Source organism: Scylla paramamosain, unplaced genomic scaffold (genome assembly GCF_035594125.1).
Source record: "Scylla paramamosain isolate STU-SP2022 unplaced genomic scaffold, ASM3559412v1 Contig158, whole genome shotgun sequence".
Taxonomy (NCBI): domain Eukaryota; kingdom Metazoa; phylum Arthropoda; class Malacostraca; order Decapoda; family Portunidae; genus Scylla; species Scylla paramamosain.
Window position 1 is genome coordinate 7,130 of NW_026973823.1, and position 7,129 is coordinate 14,258.

Here is a 7,129-nt window from a genome sequence, read left to right on the forward strand (position 1 = left end):
AACGCACCAGTCAGACTTGATATAGGAGTGAATTTGTTGCTTTTTAAAGCGGCAGTCGGTCTCTACATGTGTGAGGTGGCGAGGGGTGTCGCCAGGGGGCGGCTAGTAGCGTCTGCCACCAGGGAAATATGTAAAAACATAAAAAAGACGCTTCTCAAGAAAGGTAAGGCCGGTTGCAGCTTTTATTTTTTCTTTATTTCTTTCCATCAGGTTAGGTTTATATTAATTCAGTTAGTTAGGTTTGGTTAAGTCTCTCTCTCTCTCTCTCTCTCTCTCTCTCTCTCTCTCTCTCTCTCTCTCTCTCTCTCTCTCTCTCTCTCTCTCTCTCTCTGTGGTGCTAATGGTGCAGGAAGGCCTTGTCTACCTGCACCATAAGCCACTATACCATGCGTCACTGTACATTTAAACTGTACCCCAAAAACTTAACCTAACTGGCCCTCACTTCAAAAAAAATATATCGTTTTTTTTTCGTGTTCTTAATATTTCAGTGCTACAGTACCACAGCACTGTACTCTATGGTGCTAATGGTGCAGGAAGGCCTTGTCTACCTTCACCATAAGCCACTGTACCATGTGTCACTGTACCTTAAATCTGTACCACAAAAACAACCTAACTGGCCCTCACCTGAAAAAAAATATCTTTTTTTTTTTAACCTAACCTAACCTAACCTAACCTTACCTAACCTAACATAACCTAACCTAACCTGACCTGACCTGACCTAACCTAACCTAACCTAACCTAACCTGACTTAACCTAACCTAACCTAACCTAACCTGACCTGACCTAACCTAACCTAACCTAACCTAACCTAACCTAACCTGACTGACTGACTGACTGACTGACTGACTGACTGACTGACTGACTGACTGATTGATTGGCTAGTTGGTTGAATGGCTAGCTGGCTGGTTGAATGGCTGACTGACTGGCTGACTGACTGACTGAATGACTGACTGACTAGCTGAGTGACTGATTGATTGGCTGGTTGGTTGAATGCCTAGCTGGCTGGTTGAATGGCTGACTGACTGACTGACTGACTGACTGACTGACTGACTAGCTGAGTGACTGATTGATTGGCTGGTTGGTTGAATGGCTAGCTGGCTGGTTGAATGGCTAACTGACTGACTGACTGACTGACTGACTGACTGACTGACTGACTGAGTGACTGATTGATTGGCTGGTTGGTTGAATGGCTAGCTGGCTGGTTGAATGGCTGACTGACTGACTGACTGACTGACTGACTGACTGACTGACTGACTGACTGACTGACTGACTGACTGACTAACTGACTAGCTGAGTGACTGATTGATTGGCTGGTTGGTTGAATGGCTAGCTGGCTGGTTGAATGGCTGACTGACTGACTGACTGACTGACTGACTGACTGACTAGCTGAGTGACTGATTGATTGGCTAGTTGGTTGAATGGCTAGCTGGCTGGTTGAATGGCTGACTGACTGGCTGACTGACTGACTGACTGACTGACTGACTGACTGACTGACTAGCTGAGTGACTGATTGATTGGCTGGTTGGTTGAATGGCTAGCTGGCTGGTTGAATGGCTGACTGACTGACTGACTGACTGACTGACTGACTGACTGAGGCAGAGAGACATGTAGGGTTGGCAGGGTTGGTTTGGTTTGGAGTGTTGAGGTTTTATGATATTGTAGAGACAGAGAGGTTCAAAGCTTAATTAGACTTGTATCTTTGAGCCATGAGTCAGTAGAGAGGGGGAAAGAGGCAGACAGGCAGAGAGACAGGAAAAACAGGGAGGAAGAAAAGCTATTTGCACTGTACCTATAGGTCAGTATGGTGTAGAGTTGTATACTTGAATCAAGAGTAAATATAGAGGCAGATACGAAGGCGGGCAAGCTGAGAGAGAGGGAAAGAAAGGGTCTGAATGAAAGGGAGGAGTCAGGCCTGCAGAAGGGGAGCTTTTGGTATTGTTTACTGATTAGTGTGATAAAGTGTTGTGTTGTGTTGTGAGGTGCAGAGAAAGAGAGAGAGGCTTGTGTGGTGATATTTCATGTTGATGTACAGCAATATGAAATAGTTCTCAGGAGAGAGAGAAAGAGATAGAAATTAGTGACACACACACACACACACACACACACACACACACACACACAGTAATACTCTATAGAAACCTATTTCTTTCCTAATTTGTCTATCTCCATCTTGTTTTCCATTGTAAGTCATTAATGTTTATCTTGTATTGTCTTGGCATTATTAAAACATGAGGTATATTATTATTAGTGGTTGTAGTTTTGTATCACAACATTAACTTATATTAGTTTTGCCTGAAAATCTCTCGTTTTCTAACATTCTCCCATCCTGCAGGCCTGAGTCCAGACCGAGACCCAGAGAAATGTAAACAAACGCACCAGTCAGACTTGATATAGGAGTGAATTTGTTGCTTTTTAAAGCGGCAGTCGGTCTCTACATGTGTGAGGTGGCGAGGGGTGTCGCCAGGGGGCGGCTAGTAGCGTCTGCCACCAGGGAAATATGTAAAAACATAAAAAAGACGCTTCTCAAGAAAGGTAAGGCCGGTTGCAGCTTTTATTTTTTCTTTATTTCTTTCCATCAGGTTAGGTTTATATTAATTCAGTTAGTTAGGTTTGGTTAAGTCTCTCTCTCTCTCTCTCTCTCTCTCTCTCTCTCTCTCTCTCTCTCTCTCTCTCTCTCTCTCTCTCTCTCTCTCTCTCTCTCTCTCTCTGTGGTGCTAATGGTGCAGGAAGGCCTTGTCTACCTGCACCATAAGCCACTATACCATGCGTCACTGTACATTTAAACTGTACCCCAAAAACTTAACCTAACTGGCCCTCACTTCAAAAAAAATATATCGTTTTTTTTTCGTGTTCTTAATATTTCAGTGCTACAATACCACATCACTGTACCCTATGATGCTAATGGTGCAGGAAGGCCTTGTCTACCTTCACCATAAGCGACTGTACCATGCGTCACTGTACCTTAAAACTGTACCACAAAAACAACCTAACTGGCCCTCACCTGAAAAAAAATATCTTTTTTTTTTTGTGTTTGCTTAATATTTCAGTGCTACAGTACCACAGCACTGTACTTTATGGTGCTAATGGTGCAGGAAGGCCTTGTCTACCTTCACCATAAGCCACTGTACCATGTGTCACTGTACCTTAAATCTGTACCACAAAAACAACCTAACTGGCCCTCACCTGAAAAAAAATATCTTTTTTTTTTTAACCTAACCTAACCTAACCTAACCTTACCTAACCTAACATAACCTAACCTAACCTGACCTGACCTGACCTAACCTAACCTAACCTAACCTAACCTGACCTAACCTAACCTAACCTAACCTAACCTGACCTGACCTAACCTAACCTAACCTAACCTAACCTAACCTAACCTGACTGACTTACTGACTGACTGACTGACTGACTGACTGACTGACTGACTGAGTGACTGATTGATTGGCTAGTTGGTTGAATGGCTAGCTGGCTGGTTGAATGGCTGACTGACTGGCTGACTGACTGACTGACTGACTGACTGACTGACTGACTAGCTGAGTGACTGATTGATTGGCTGGTTGGTTGAATGCCTAGCTGGCTGGTTGAATGGCTGACTGACTGACTGACTGACTGACTGACTGACTGACTGACTGACTGACTAGCTGAGTGACTGATTGATTGGCTGGTTGGTTGAATGGCTAGCTGGCTGGTTGAATGGCTAACTGACTGACTGACTGACTGACTGACTGACTGACTGACTGACTGAGTGACTGATTGATTGGCTGGTTGGTTGAATGGCTAGCTGGCTGGTTGAATGGCTGACTGACTGACTGACTGACTGACTGACTGACTGACTGACTGACTGACTGACTGACTAACTGACTAGCTGAGTGACTGATTGATTGGCTGGTTGGTTGAATGGCTAGCTGGCTGGTTGAATGGCTGACTGACTGACTGACTGACTGACTGACTGACTGACTGACTGACTAGCTGAGTGACTGATTGATTGGCTAGTTGGTTGAATGGCTAGCTGGCTGGTTGAATGGCTGACTGACTGGCTGACTGACTGACTGACTGACTGACTGACTGACTGACTGACTAGCTGAGTGACTGATTGATTGGCTGGTTGGTTGAATGGCTAGCTGGCTGGTTGAATGGCTGACTGACTGACTGACTGACTGACTGACTGACTGACTGAGGCAGAGAGACAGGTAGGTGTTGGCAGGGTTGGTTTGGTTTGGAGTGTTGAGGTTTTATGATATTGTAGAGACAGAGAGGTTCAAAGCTTAATTAGACTTGTATCTTTGAGCCATGAGTCAGTAGAGAGGGAGAAAGAGGCAGACAGGCAGAGAGACAGGAAAAACAGGGAGGAAGAAAAGCTATTTGCACTGTACCTATAGGTCAGTATGGTGTAGAGTTGTATACTTGAATCAAGAGTAAATATAGAGGCAGATACGAAGGCGGGCAAGCTGAGAGAGAGGGAAAGAAAGGGTCTGAATGAAAGGGAGGAGTCAGGCCTGCAGAAGGGGAGCTTTTGGTATTGTTTACTGATTAGTGTGATAAAGTGTTGTGTTGTGTTGTGAGGTGCAGAGAAAGAGAGAGAGGCTTGTGTGGTGATATTTCATGTTGATGTACAGCAATATGAAACAGTTCTCAGGAGAGAGAGAAAGAGATAGAAATTAGTGACACACACACACACACACACACACACACACACACACACACACACAGTAATACTCTATAGAAACCTATTTCTTTCCTAATTTGTCTATCTCCATCTTGTTTTTCATTGTAAGTCATTAATGTTTATCTTGTATTGTCTTGGCATTATTAAAACATGAGGTATATTATTATTAGTGGTTGTAGTTTTGTATCACAACATTAACTTATATTAGTTTTGCCTGAAAATCTCTCGTTTTCTAACATTCTCCCATCCTGCAGGCCTGAGTCCAGACCGAGACCCAGAGAAATGTAAACAAACGCACCAGTCAGACTTGATATAGGAGTGAATTTGTTGCTTTTTAAAGCGGCAGTCGGTCTCTACATGTGTGAGGTGGCGAGGGGTGTCGCCAGGGGGCGGCTAGTAGCGTCTGCCACCAGGGAAATATGTAAAAACATAAAAAAGACGCTTCTCAAGAAAGGTAAGGCCGGTTGCAGCTTTTATTTTTTCTTTATTTCTTTCCATCAGGTTAGGTTTATATTAATTCAGTTAGTTAGGTTTGGTTAAGTCTCTCTCTCTCTCTCTCTCTCTCTCTCTCTCTCTCTCTCTCTCTCTCTCTCTCTCTCTCTCTCTCTCTCTCTCTCTCTGTGGTGCTAATGGTGCAGGAAGGCCTTGTCTACCTGCACCATAAGCCACTATACCATGCGTCACTGTACATTTAAACTGTACCCCAAAAACTTAACCTAACTGGCCCTCACTTAAAAAAAAATATATCGTTTTTTTTTCGTGTTCTTAATATTTCAGTGCTACAATACCACATCACTGTACCCTATGATGCTAATGGTGCAGGAAGGCCTTGTCTACCTTCACCATAAGCGACTGTACCATGCGTCACTGTACCTTAAAACTGTACCACAAAAACAACCTAACTGGCCCTCACCTGAAAAAAAATATCTTTTTTTTTTTGTGTTTGCTTAATATTTCAGTGCTACAGTACCACAGCACTGTACTCTATGGTGCTAATGGTGCAGGAAGGCCTTGTCTACCTTCACCATAAGCCACTGTACCATGTGTCACTGTACCTTAAATCTGTACCACAAAAACAACCTAACTGGCCCTCACCTGAAAAAAAATATCTTTTTTTTTTTAACCTAACCTAACCTAACCTAACCTTACCTAACCTAACATAACCTAACCTAACCTGACCTGACCTGACCTAACCTAACCTAACCTAACCTAACCTGACCTAACCTAACCTAACCTAACCTAACCTGACCTGACCTAACCTAACCTAACCTAACCTAACCTAACCTAACCTGACTGACTGACTGACTGACTGACTGACTGACTGACTGACTGACTGACTGACTGAGTGACTGATTGATTGGCTAGTTGGTTGAATGGCTAGCTGGCTGGTTGAATGGCTGACTGACTGGCTGACTGACTGACTGACTGACTGACTGACTGACTGACTAGCTGAGTGACTGATTGATTGGCTGGTTGGTTGAATGCCTAGCTGGCTGGTTGAATGGCTGACTGACTGACTGACTGACTGACTGACTGACTGACTGACTGACTGACTAGCTGAGTGACTGATTGATTGGCTGGTTGGTTGAATGGCTAGCTGGCTGGTTGAATGGCTAACTGACTGACTGACTGACTGACTGACTGACTGACTGACTGACTGAGTGACTGATTGATTGGCTGGTTGGTTGAATGGCTAGCTGGCTGGTTGAATGGCTGACTGACTGACTGACTGACTGACTGACTGACTGACTGACTGACTGACTGACTGACTAACTGACTAGCTGAGTGACTGATTGATTGGCTGGTTGGTTGAATGGCTAGCTGGCTGGTTGAATGGCTGACTGACTGACTGACTGACTGACTGACTGACTGACTGACTGACTAGCTGAGTGACTGATTGATTGGCTAGTTGGTTGAATGGCTAGCTGGCTGGTTGAATGGCTGACTGACTGGCTGACTGACTGACTGACTGACTGACTGACTGACTGACTGACTGACTGACTGACTGACTAGCTGAGTGACTGATTGATTGGCTGGTTGGTTGAATGGCTAGCTGGCTGGTTGAATGGCTGACTGACTGACTGACTGACTGACTGACTGACTGACTGAGGCAGAGAGACAGGTAGGTGTTGGCAGGGTTGGTTTGGTTTGGAGTGTTGAGGTTTTATGATATTGTAGAGACAGAGAGGTTCAAAGCTTAATTAGACTTGTATCTTTGAGCCATGAGTCAGTAGAGAGGGAGAAAGAGGCAGACAGGCAGAGAGACAGGAAAAACAGGGAGGAAGAAAAGCTATTTGCACTGTACCTATAGGTCAGTATGGTGTAGAGTTGTATACTTGAATCAAGAGTAAATATAGAGGCAGATACGAAGGCGGGCAAGCTGAGAGAGAGGGAAAGAAAGGGTCTGAATGAAAGGGAGGAGTCAGGCCTGCAGAAGGGGAGCTTTTGGTATTGTTTACTGAT